The sequence below is a fragment of the Aethalodelphis obliquidens genome, unplaced genomic scaffold (assembly GCF_003676395.1).
Source record: "Aethalodelphis obliquidens isolate GAN/ISIS:26980383/991018 unplaced genomic scaffold, ASM367639v1 scaffold42, whole genome shotgun sequence".
NCBI classification, from domain to species: Eukaryota; Metazoa; Chordata; class Mammalia; order Artiodactyla; family Delphinidae; genus Aethalodelphis; species Aethalodelphis obliquidens.
Window position 1 is genome coordinate 17,107,451 of NW_020837986.1, and position 13,594 is coordinate 17,121,044.

General features: G+C 42.4%; 1 protein-coding gene across 2 annotated transcripts in view; it reads right to left on the reverse strand.

Moving 5' to 3' along the window:
• RNF24 (ring finger protein 24) overlaps positions 1-11,141 on the reverse strand; it is a 140,988-nt gene extending 129,847 nt beyond the window's left edge. Inside the window, exons 1-2 of one of the 2 annotated variants that reach the window (XM_027078839.1) lie at positions 11,013-11,109; positions 4,753-4,906 (exon numbers count right to left, since the gene is read on the reverse strand). The gene's annotated coding sequence lies outside the window, so the exon portion shown is untranslated. Of the gene's footprint in view, positions 1-4,752; positions 4,907-11,012 lie in introns of both variants that reach the window. The other variant, XM_027078838.1, reaches the window with a different exon arrangement.
• Positions 11,142-13,594: the final 2,453 nt, after the last annotated feature.

The window sequence follows — 13,594 nt, forward strand, 5'->3', positions numbered from 1 at the left end:
GAGAAGTTCCACAGGACAACTGACCTGGTTCCTGTAAATAGTCCACGACACACAAAAAAAGTGGAGAGAGAGGGAGGTAGGAGGAACTACCCTAGATCAAAATAGGCATGAGAGACAAAATGACCAAATGTGATCTGTGGACTTTGAATCCTGGTGTGAACAAGCCATCTCTGAAAAAGATATCCTTGAGACAACTGGGCAAATGTGAATAGGGTCTAGTTATTAGATGATACCAAGGAGTAAGTGTTAATTTTATTAGGTATGAGAATAGCATTTTGGTTCTGTAAGACAACATTCTTATTTTTAAAAGATGCATATAGAAGTATGTCAGGAAACAAGTACAAAAATGTCTCGGATTTGCTTTAAAATACCTCAGCAAAGAAGGTAAAAGAAAAAAGGATAAATGAAACAAATGTGGCAAAATCTTGATAACAGTAGAATCTGAGTGATGGGCATATGGGCGTATGTTGTACTATTTTTCTACTTTTGAGTGTATTTACAATTTCTTATAATAAAAAAAAATTAAAAAGAAGAATCTCACTAGCAGAGAACCCTGAAAAACAGTACAGGTAAATCTATTAAGTAATATTAATCTTGGGTAGAAAATAAATGGATCAATGAAAAAGATTTATGTGGCAGTTGCTTATTTAGAAATCGAATTAGTTATATGGAAAACATAAATTTTCCCTTTTTATATGGTTAGTGCTATCGACTGTGCTATATGACACGTCCTCCCCAAATTCACATACTGAAACCAAATCCCCAATGTGATGGTATCTAGAAGTGATTAAGTGATGAGGGTGTTGCCCTCATGAATGGGATTAGTACCCTTATACAAGTGGCCCCAATAAAAAGGACCCCAGGGCTTCCCTGGTGGCGCAGTGGTTGAGAGTCCACCTGCCGATGCAGGGGACACGGTTTTGTGCCCTGGTCTGGGAGGATCCCACGTGCCGCGGAGCGGCTGGGCCCGTGGGCCTTGGCCGCTGAGCCTGTGCGTCCGGAGCCTGTGCTCCGCAACGGGAGAGGCCACAGCAGTGAGAGGCCTGCGTACCGCAAAAAAAAAAAAAAAAAAAAAAAAAAATGGACCCCAGATGGCTTCTTCACCCCTTCCACCATGGGAGGACATAGCAAAAGACAGTGAGAAGTACCGGCTATGCACCAGAAAGTCGGCCCTCCCCAGACACTGAACCTGCTGCCACCCTGATCTTGGATTTCCCAGCCTCCAGAACTATGAGAAATTTCTGTTTGTAAGATACCCAGGCTATGGTATTTTGTTATAGCAGCCAAAACAGATTAAGACAGTCAGACAGCTATGAAATATAAAGTTTTATTCCTGAGGTAGCTTATACTACTGAAAACCCATAGCAAAGAACAAGCAGTTTTACAGGATACATTAAAAAAAACTTTTAGGAATGCAACTGTCTGTTTCCTCTCCTCAGAACTGTGTCATGCTTTTATATAATTCTGAAGTTCTAAATAGATGGTGGTAGTGAACTGAAATAGAGAAAACTAAAACACAGAAAACAGAATTCACAGCTGCATTTTGAACTGAGTGCTGTGAGCTTTGGATTATCCAGGTGGACCCTAAACCCAATGACAGTGTCTTTATAAGAGAGAGAAAGAAGAGAAGACCATGTGAACATGGAAGCAGAGATTGTAGTTATACAGCCAAAAGCCAAGGAATGTGTGGAGCCACCAAAAGCTGGAAGGAGCAAGGAAGGATTGTCTCCTAGTTTTTGGAGGGAGTGCAGCAGCTCTGCTGACACTCTGATTTCAGACTTCTGGCCTCCAGAACTGTGAGAGAATAAATTTCTACTGTTTCAGGCCATCAATTATGTGGTAATTTGTTACAGCAATGCTAGAAAACTATGCAGCCCCTTTGCCCCATTCTAACAAGTCATTTTTATTTACCTCACTTTTATTTACTGCAGTAGTTCAGCAATGGTTAATTACTTCAAGAATATCAGAAGAAATAAAAAATATATATGCTCCCCAAATCTCTCCTTATTCTCTAGCCATTTTCTGCAAAGGTCTCAATTTCCTTTATCAATAGTGTTCCAGGGAACTCCCTGGCAGTCCAGTGGACTCGGCGCTTTCACTGCTGTGGCCCAGGTTCAATCCTGGTCGGGGAACTAAGATCCCATAAGCTGCTTGGTGCGGCCTAAAAAAAAAAAGTCATCCAAAAGTGCCATTGCAGGATAGCATATGAATAGTAAGGCATGGACATATACACATTACCAAACGTAAAATAGATAGCTAGTGGGAAGCAGCCGCATAGCATGGGGAGATCAGCTCGGTGCTTTGTGACCACCTAGAGGGGTGGGATAGGGAGGGTGGGAGGGAGGGAGATGCAAGAGGGAAGACATATGGGAACATATGTATATGTATAACTGATTCACTTTGTTATAAAGCAGAAACTAGCACACCATTGTAAAGCAATTATACTCCAATAAAGATGTTAAAAAAAAAAAAAAAAAAAGCTTGTGAAAGTTGACAATATCAACTGAGACACTTGGTGGGTTGGAGAATGAGGGCCTGGGTTCTAAACCTGGCTCCTGACCTTGTGAACCTGAACAGGTTACTTCTTTGACCATTTGTTTTATCATCCATAAATAACCCTTTGAGGGTTGCTGTAAGGAGTAAATAAGCAGTACATTTAAAGATACTAACATAAAAGGTTTTTACTATAGGTTAGCTAATGTGAAAGATGATTTTCTGGGTACAATATTTCCCCTGGCTATTGATACACTGTTCTATGATACAAAAAAAATCTTTCTCACTACCACAAAATTTCCTCTGGACTGTTTACAGGGACAATCAATAAGTTTAAGTAAAAATTTTTATTTAATTATAGCAAGGCATGAGATTTCCAACATATCTCTGAGGAAGTTTTGCAATTTCTTTTGCACTAAAGGAAAAGAATGAAAGCCAACACCTTTGATTTACCTTCCCACCAATTTTCCATAAACTATATTAGCTCATACTTCAGTGTTTCATTATTTGCCAAACTCTTTCTTTTAGTCCAAGATGAAGAGCCTATTTGGATATTTCAAGTTTATACCACTGAGCAAAATTTTTCATGCTCAGAATTGGGAGAGAACAATAAAGAGACACAGGTAATTTATAATTTTTTGGTTTGCCTAGATGAAGTTTACATACAAGTATTGCAGCACCATTCCATCTCCAAATAAAAAAATATTTTAAGATAACATAAAGCATACTGATAGACTGTTGGTGAAGTTATTAACACTGTCATCAAATGAACTGAATGCTCATTATACTTGCAGTGCCATATTTGTACTTCTTTTGTTCTCAGTTAAACATTATGACATTAAGTTTCCTAAAGAAGAACTGTATCTGATACAAACACCCGTCTAGTTAGGAAAACATAAATAACAGACAAAATGAGACACAGATTTTTTTTTTTTTTTTTTTTTTTGCGGTACGCGGGCCTCTCACTGCTGTGGCCTCTCCCGTTGCGGAGCACAGGCTCCAGACGCGCAGGCTCAGCAGCCATGGCTCACGGGCCCAGCCGCTCTGCGGCACGTGGGATCTTCCCTGACCGGGGCACAAACCCGTGTGCCCTGCATCGGCAGGCGGACTCAACCACTGCGCCACCAGGGAAGCCCGAGACACAGATTTTAAGACAACACACATAATTAATGTTCTACAGAAGCCTATGGTTTATAGGACCAAGCTTTACGACAAGATGAAAATTTGTACTAATCCAAATGACTAAAACTTTAGAAGAAGAAGAAAATGAAGAGGGAAACCTCACTTCAAGAAAAGTCAATAAATGAAAACAAGAACAACTGAAAGCAGGTAAACTGGAAGTTATTTATAATATAAAAACATTCACTATAGTTACTATAGTAGTAAGCAACACTAATACACCTAACAGCATTGAATCCATAAAAATTCAAGTTGCATTACACTTTTTCAGAGCAAAATCACAACTTAACATGAGGTTCACTTGTAATGCTATCTAAAAAGTAGCTTCCTTTCCTTGCCATTCAGGCTTGTTCCAACTCAAGCACCATGGAGGTGCAGAGCAACTGTCTGGTGTCATACTGTCCTTACGTCGGGTGCAGGGCCCAGGCTGGCTTTCCCAGGCATGGCCAACCAAAAGTAAGGCCACTGATCAGTTGTTCCTAGGCCAGCTGGCGTTGAAGAAAGCGTCTGATTCCCACCTCCACAGCAGACAAGGCTCAGCCAGCTGGCTTTCAACGGACTGCACTAGTTGGAGTGCTCACAATTCTTTTCAAACCATCTGGCATTCTTTTTGAATCCTAAATTTACCCAACACTACACTCTGATGTTTGAAATGCTCAGATAATTGGAGGAGTCTCCACTGCCTACCCAGATAAGAAAAGAAAGGGGCAGAGTAACTGCTAAGTCAATTACTTTAAGAAACAATTTCTAAAATTAAAAATCAAGACAGATAATAAGGGGTATAGATAATTTAACACGCAGAAAACTTTTAAGAATCCCTTAAGGCTGGCTGGACATAACTCTCCCTACTTTGAACTTCTACAGAGCCTGTCTTTATCCCTCAATGTGGCCCTTAGAGTGGATTTTGTATTGCTACATATATTTATCTTCCCAGCTAGCTAGTAAGTGAAAAGAACAGTATCTTATGGCTACTTTAAAAAAATCTGTTGATGACATACTGGGTGTTTTAAAAGTTCCATTTCCAGAAATAAGAAAACTTAATGAGGAATAACATGAATTAACACGTGGAAGGAGCCTTACCTCTGGGCAGGCCAAATAAACAAAGAACAGAACTTGGCTTGAAATAAAAATATTTTATCAAGTGACCAAAATGATTTCTCAAATGACCAAATTGCTGGGAAGTGCTATAGGGTGCTCATCTGTCAACTGCAGATCATCTATCATGTGGGGTAATCTGGGGAATAGAGAGGCAAGGAATCAGAACAAGCCCACAAAACTAAAAACAGGAGAGTCACATTCATAGCCAATATACTCTAGGAGATATAAGTACTTCAAACAAAAATATTACAGTGACCAAGTCAGATCAAATATTAGAAACCAGAGAAGCATATACAAACAATAACTATAATTATTTTTCGTTGCATTAACCGCCATGCCAAGTACTGAGTTTAGCATTTTACACGTTATCTAATTTGACACACACAACCAACATATGAGGTGGGTGCTATTCTTATTTCTACCTTGCAGATGAGGAAACAGGTTAGGAAACCTGCCCAAGGTCACATGGCAAAAAGTGAAAGAGCTAGAATTCAACTCCAATCAGTCTGACTGCAGAATCCAGGTGCAAGACTGCCAATGTTAATTATACTTGTGAAAGAATGAAATGTAATGTAACATAGGTAAAATTCAATCATTAATACAGTCTTTATAATTTTTCAGTTTTCAAGTGTAGCAAAAAGTAGAGAATAATTTAAAAAATAAATGAAAATTGATTTTCTTGTTAGAAATTTTTAAAAAGAGCTATTCTACCAGGTTAAAAATGTCAGTTATGCCTTTTTTGCCCATATATTGAGTAGGTACTTGTGTCAATTGCTGTCCTAGGAACATAGTGGTAAACAGGATAGATGAGTTCCCTGCTTTCCTGGAGCCGACTTTCCAGTGTGGGGCGTAGGCAAGAGGCAAAAATATTCAGTCAACAACAGAATTTCAGACAGTGATACATAGTACAGAAGAGATAGGGAGGAAATGTAGACTATTCTTTTGAAACATTTAACCATGAAGGTAAACAGAAGGGGATGGATATAAGGTCAGGGGAAAGTTGTTTCGTTGTAATTTTTTGTTCTGTTTTTAAAGATGGGAAATATCAGAGCATGTATGTATGCTGACATGGGTGGTGCCCTGGAAAGTTGTTGAGGATGTGATAGAGGGCACAAATGCAGAAGTCAAGTTCTTGACTAGCTATGAGGTGGAATATGGTGGGGAGGCAAGTTGGCTTCTGACAGCAAGGAAACAGGGATCCTAAGGAAGGTGGATTTATAGATTTGGTGAAGGGAGGATGAGGGGTATCTGTCTGATAACTTCTAAACCCTCAGTGAAGTATGCGGCCTGCTTACCGGGATGGGGAGGGGTCGGCTGCTCATGAGTGTAAAGACTGGGGAGACATTAAATAATTATAGGCAAAAAAATCTTATTAAGAATCTGGTAGTTTTTTGGGGCAGTGATGAGAGTCTACTACAGATTTTTGCTCATGAATCTGAAGTTCTCTAGAAATATTCAACCATTTATGTGCACCTATGGGAAAGCTAGATGAGGAATAAAGCAGCTGTAAATAGAAAAAAATTCATGGGTAAAATAATATTAAAAAATGTGTATCCATGAGATAAACACTAAGTCACTGACAATGTCCAAACAAGCCATGGTCTATGTAACTCCATTTGCCTCCATCTTCTTATCACAGAAATTCTTGCCAATAATGTATTTGTCTTTAGTCATGACATATTTAACCATGAAGCTTATAGATTGTTTCTTTTTGGTCATAAATGGTTCTGTCACTTCCTAAAGTAGATTTTTAAAAAATGTAACTGATGGCTGTGTAGATTCCAGAGGTGATTATATTTCAGTGCTGGAAGAAACTTTCTCTGGTGTTAACTGATATTTCCAGTTAAAAGTAAACTGATGATTCCATTTAAAAGTAAAAAACAAAAATTAAAGGTGGTTGCTTTTGATCATCCAACTGTACTCCTAAACCATGATGTTGGCTCAAGACCCAAAACATCCTGGGGAGCATTTATGCCTGCACAGGTTCAAGGAGAGGAAACAAAGACCACATCTCTTGATGGAGGCATGTCAACATGATAATGAATAGCATATTGGGTGAGATGGTGTGTATGTCTGTGTGTACATATATATAGGTATTTGGAGAAAATATTATCTGCCCTTACGAGCAAAAGGAAAGAAAAAGATGTTTCGAGGAACACCATGAAATGTCAGAACACCAGGGATAAACAGAAGATCCTGAAGTCTTCCAGAGTGGGAGGAAAAAGGGAAATGGGGATTAGAATGGCATTGCACTTCTTAATAGTAATACTAGAAGCCTTCAAAAGAGGGACAATAATTTTCGATCTAGAGTTCAATATCCAGCGAAACGACCATTCAAGTGTGACGGTAAAATGAGGACATTTTCACATATGCAACTTCTGAATTCAGGAATGAATTTCAGAGTTTGTAGATGCCCTTTCTCAGGAAGCTACTAAAGAATTAGGAAGACACAGGATCCAGGAAATCAAGGATCCAACATAGGAGGAAAGCAAAGAGAATTCACAAGATGATAAAAAGGGAAGTCCTATATAACAGCTAGGAAAAAGAAATGAAACAGATTACCTGAAAATATTGAAAGACGATAGGTTCTGTCATAGAATTTGAGGATAACTTTGTGACTGGTAAAAGGAAAACTAGGCAAATGAAAAACAAACAAAAGTGGCAGTTGTTTAACTCAGTAGAAACAAAAGTTGTACAAGAGGGCTTCCCTGGTGGCGCAGTAGTTGAGAGTCTGCCTGCCGATGCAGGGGACACAGGTTGGTGCCCCGGTCCGGGAAGATCCCACGTGCCGCAGAGTGGCTGGGCCCGTGAGCCATGGCCGCTGAGCCTGCGCGTCCGGAGCCTGTGCTCCGCAGCGGGAGAGGCCACAGCAGTGAAAGGCCCGCTTACCGCAAAAAAAAAAAAAAAAGTTTTACAAGAAAGAAAACGTAATATGTATCCTACATGGCTCATCTGTGAATTATAGGTACATTGTCACAGTCATATAAATACTGAATACTGACTTGACTGGAAACTGTAAAGTATGGTTGTATGGGACAACTAAGTCCTCAACTTCCAAAATAAAACTCCATAGATAATATCCAAAGATGGAAAATCAAGGAATAGCAGTTTAAACATTAAAAATGAAATAAATATAAAGGTAAATACCAGAAAGAACTACTAAGAGTTCAAAGTGATTGAACCATATGAAACCACTGATTTTTGACTACTCCCCAATCTAAAAAATGGCAATTTCATATAGTTTAAACTAATACATTATAATGACGTTACTTTATTACTGATTTTAGAATAAACTGCCATTTGAAACAGAAAACATTATTATTATTATTATTATATTTTGGCCATGCTGCATGCAGGATCTTAGTTCTCCAACCAGGGATTGAAACTGTGCCTCCTGCAGTGCAAGTGCGGAGTCCTAACCATTGGACCATCAAGGGAATTCCCGGAAAACAATTACTGATAGAAAATGCTGGCAGGATAATGTAGCCCAGTTTAGTAACAAAGTGTCATCATATATACTATTACAATCACTAACATAACAATATTAATATTTCTAATGAATATAATGATTATATTTATTACTAAAACAGCATTTAAAATAATGTAACCTATTTTGACAATATAGATATTACTTTGGAATTTTTCTTCAATCATCATACTACAAAAATGCTAAACTATGGGTTGGTAAAGATTTTGATTAACAGAATGCTGAACAACAAGGCCAGGATGTTTTTAGTTTCCTTTGTTGATACAAACAATAGCTAAGTCGCTCTTGAAAAATTAAAGTTCCACAATACTGTGGCACTATGCAAGCCTATTTCAGTGATAATTCCGGTTACACTACTCTGTTTATCTACGACTTCCCCTTATGATTTGTTTTAAGGGGATTTCTAAAAAAAAAAAAGAAAAGAAAACCAAAAACTTATGCAGGCAGTTCATAAGTTATTGGGGTTGCTTCAATATTAGTGACACTACTTAATGTAGTTAATGAAGCCCTCATTTTTAAGTTAGCTTATTTTGAGTTAAATTCATTTACATTAAAATTTTACTTAAATCTTACATCATAAAACCAAAACTTCTCCAAATTGAAAAATCAACTTTTATTAATTTTTACTTTTACAAAAAAAGAATTTGATCATGTTAACATAAGGTAAGATTTTTACCAAGAATAATGGATCCCGTTCCAACCAAATGGAAAATTTCCCCTTCAAATTAAAAGCAAATGTTTTTAACAGATGGAATATACATAAACAGATGCTATGGAAGACTGCTTAGTTTAGCTTTCATTTTGCACTGAAAACTACCAGGAATTAAAATATATGTGATTAAAAAATAATCTTAAAGAGAATCTTAAAACTGAGTCAATTCAACTATTCATATTCTCTAATAAGCTCCCCTTAATTTTTTTTTACCGTTGCTATTTTGAATCAAAAGATCATAAGAAAAATATATTTTGGAAGTATGTTTCTTTTTTTTTTTTTTTTTTTGCGGTACGCGGGCCTCTCACTGTTGTGGCCTCTCCCGTTGCGGAGCACAGGCTCCGGATGCGCAGGCTCAGCGGCCATGGCTCACGGGCCCAGCCGCTACACGGCATGTGGGATCTTCCCGGACCGGGGCAGGAACCCGTGTCCCCTGCATTGGCAGGTAGACTCTCAACCACTGCGCCATCAGGGAAGCCCTGGAAGTATGTTTCTTATAGTAACAGAGTTTAGCTAATTTCCTGTCACTCTGCAAAATTATAAGTGTAAAAAAGAAACTGAAAATGCAATTGTCTTCTAAAACTTATAAAATCTGGTTTAAAAGAGAAAAAGGTCCAAGAGAAACAGCAAGGAATAGCTGGTGCTATTACAGTTGCTTCTTTTTAATTGGTCCACATCAACTGTGACTCCTCACAACTTCACCAAAACAACAAAGTCAGGCAGTCAGTCCCACAGAGCCAAAGTCTGTGGGAACCTGCAGAGCTTCCTCCTCTCTCTGGGGATGACGACGATAAAAGGTGATCTGTTTTCCAGCAGTCCTGTAAGAGGAGCCATTGAGCTGGGCTGCACAACCAGACAACAGAACACAGGGAAAATTCAGATCAAAGCAAGGGCGCATGCCAGGGTAATATGCTATAAAGCCCTTTGCCAAAGCATTAAGGGGAAAAAAAGCAAGGAGGTGGAGAGAACCTGCTGGACCACCTTCTTATTACACAGGGAGGCAGGAGGAAACAAAATCTGCCTGTACTGAGGAGCTGAGAAAACAGTGTCCTAGAGATACCGGAGTATTTCTGTATATGTGTATATCAATATACAGACATATTACCAATTAACTAAAAAGCAGTGTTCTATATGTACTAGAGTATTCTCATGTACATACATAAGAGTATATGACCATTAACTAAACCCCAAAAACCAAGTGTTCTGGATATACAGATATATTGAGGATATAGACATATATTTTCAATTAACAAAACCCACTGGTTTTACAGAAAGAAACAAAGAAATGCTGTTTGAAAGAATGTCAGAGGCAGAACTGGGTGAAGATCTGATGAAGTAATATGTCTCTTTTCCTCATACCCCTTTAAATGACCTCCGATTCTCTCATTTCAGAGGGGACACACACACCATTAGGTCTCCGGAAACAAAAGAGGCTCCTTAATTCTCCGGCCTGTGGAAGCACAGACGCCCCCCACTCACAGATATGAGGCCAGCTCCTGACTTTCATTAACGAGTAAGCCGAGGCGATAGGTCTCACCCCCGACCATAGCTTACACACAGTGACAAACGGGCACAGGACAGACGCCACAAAGAAAGGGGAGGAGCAGACGGGGACCAGGAAAACACTGCCACGCCGCGCCCCCCAAGGCGCATTCCCATCGCCAACAGGGAGGCAGACGTCCTCGCCATCCTCGTCCTTGCCTCTCTGCTCATCCCAGCCGCCTCCCACGCCCGGGGACCCGACACCCGGCACGGGTTAGCGGAGCGCTCTGGGCTCCGCGAACATTCCCTCTGTGACCTCCCGGTGACAGCCCCGCGCCTCCCTTTGTGCGGGACTCACCCTCCAGCTCGGGGTGGACCCTCCTGCGCACCCCTCCCGGCCTGGGGCCGCTGTCCCATCCCTCCCAGCTCCCGGCAGAGGCGCCGGGAGTGTGAGTGGGGGAGCTGGCGCGGGCCCCATGGTGTCCTCAGCACCCCGAACCCGGACCTGCCCAGTCCGTTAAGCCCCAAACCCGGGGCGACGGCCCTCGCTTGCTCACTTACTCTGTCGTGCCGGCAGCGGCGGCGGCGAGCGTGGTGGGACCGTCAGCTCCGGGCGGTGAGCGGCGGGCGTCAGTCGGCACCGAGCGCGGCTGAGGTGGCAGCGGCAGACTGCCCGCGGCGCCCCGGCGAGGGGCGGGCCCGGAGGGGGAGGGGCGGGAGCCAGGCCTCTCATTCATGCAGCGGGGCGGGGTGAGGGACCCGGATGCCCGGGCAGCCCCGCCCACCTCCCTGAGGTCGCCCTGGCTTCGGAGTCTGTAGTGCGCAGGCGCGGCTCTCCGTGGTCCGACACCGCCTCAGCAGTTGCGGTTGTCCCAGGCCAGAGCAGTGGCCTTCTCCCTCTTGTGTTTAGTATTTTTGCATGTCCTATAAACATTTAAAAAAAATATTTATTTATTTGGCTGCACCGGGTCTTAGTTGCGGCATGGGGATCTTTCAGTTGCGGCATGTGGGGGTCTTTAGCTGGGGCATGCGAACTCAGTCGTGGCATGTGGAATCTAGTTCCCTGACCAGGGATCGAAACCAGGATTCCCTGCCCCGCACTGGGAACACAGGAGTCTTCGCCACTGGACCACCAGGGAAATACCTATAAGCAATTTTTTAAGTGAAAGCTTGGAAAGCCACCTCCTTCCTAGCATCCAGCCCGCCAGCATCCTGGGGACAGAGGAGTGGCCATTAGTCTCATGGGTAAGATACACACCGCCCCCCTCCTCCATCTGTGTCATGTGCAGCATGTCTCTCAGACCTCTGAGACCCAGAATCTGCCCAGATAGTGGAGAGGAGTGTGTGCAAGAAAGAGTGCATTACTTTGTTTATTTGCGTTGACCTAGTCTTTTCAGCCACCAGCTCCCATTCCACAGGCAGGCAAGAAATCGACCTTTGTTTTGGGAGGCTTAGCCCTTCCTGTAATACCAAGGCCTAGGGTCTAGCTAATGCAGCTCCAAGATCAGGGGAGACCCCTTGTCTTTGGCAGGCTGTGTATTTTGCAGAAACATCCTCCTGTTTCCAAACCCTTGGCCCTGCCACTCCTGGGCGATAGAAATCTTGGTGCTACTGGGAGTCTGCAGCAGACCTCACAGTCATCTCCTCTGAGGCTCCTCAGCTGAGTGTGTGGGCACTGCAGCTCAGGGAAATTACAGAAACGATTGCCCACTCTCCCTCAGTCCTATGTCCCCCTTTGGGGTTCTCCTTCCTTCTCCTATCCTCCAGCCCCCCCCCCAACATAAACCATAAACAGCTCAGGTGCTTAACTTTGGGAAGCAAAGGTTATTGTGGAAAGTGCCTGCAGGCAAGTTCCTTCTGCTTTGGCAAACCATAAATGTCCAAGGTAAGGGGGGAGGTAAAGATAAACATCCGAGAACATCTCGAGAAGTAACCCAATGGTCACTGTCCCCCAAGGTAAGAGATGGGTGGAGGCATGTGCTGGGTAGAGTGTGGCAAAAGAAAGAGTGCCTGTCAACATCTATCCCCCCACTGCTGCCTCCAAGAACTTTGGGTTTCTTTTCCCTTCTCTTCCTTCCTTCCTAGCTCAGTCGGAGAAGGTACCAGGAGGGCCTTCTGAACTCGTTTGCTGATACCTCTCGCTCTGTCTAAATCAGGCCTCCTCATCTCTCTCCAGGTCTACTGCTGAAGTCTCAATCCATTCTCATGAAATTCAATTCTCATGATATGCAGATCTGCCCACATTACTGTCTTTTTCTCTTTCCCTGCCCTAGTGGCTCTTCAGCCCTTATTTTCCAGCCATTTCCAGAGCAGCACCAGGGTGTTTCACCTTCAGTGCCTATGTTCCTGCTGTTGCCTTGATTAGGGAAGCAGCATTTACCTAGCAACACTCAAAAGTCACTTTTTAATGAAGTCTTCCTCCCTGCCCCCACCTGTTGACAGAGTTTCTTTTGGAATCCCCACCTGTGCCCTGAACCTATTTCTCTCTCAGCACCAGCCACACTTAGGGTTCCTACTCATTTGCATATTTTCTTCGCCAACCAGAATGTGAGCCCTTCCACAACAGGAACAGTGTCTTCTGGAGACCTAGCAGGTGACTGGCACACAGTGGGTATGCAATGGTTATTGGAGGTGGTGATGTTCCCTGGTGGATCAGGGAGGCTCTACATGGGACAAAAAAGCTGAACTCCCTTTTATTTCTCCTGCCTTCCCTCCTTCCTTCCCCTGCCCATGTTAGCTAGGAATTTGCTAGTCCAAACAGGCTGTAGAGTAAAGGGTGGAGTGGCTCCAGCTTCTTGTCCTTTGTCCTTATGAAAATTAGGAGGGAGAGATACAGAAAGAGAAAGTTTAAGGATGTAAAGAGTAGGGGCCATGTTCAGTTGCTATTTTCAGGGAGACCCATCATATTAGAATTTTGTTGAGGCATCAGCTAGCCTAACTGCCATTTTGGGTCAGGGAGAAAGTCTCCCCTTGGGACTGGACACGTGGAACCTGGACTCACAGTTTCCACAATTCATAAGGCAGAATCCTGCCCTTCTGTCTCTAGCAGTGAATTGTGCCTTGTTCCCTTTGGGGAAGAAGTCAGAGTTTTTGGTCTCCTGGTGTCTTCAGCTGGAGATTCACTGACTGATATGCGATCCTAT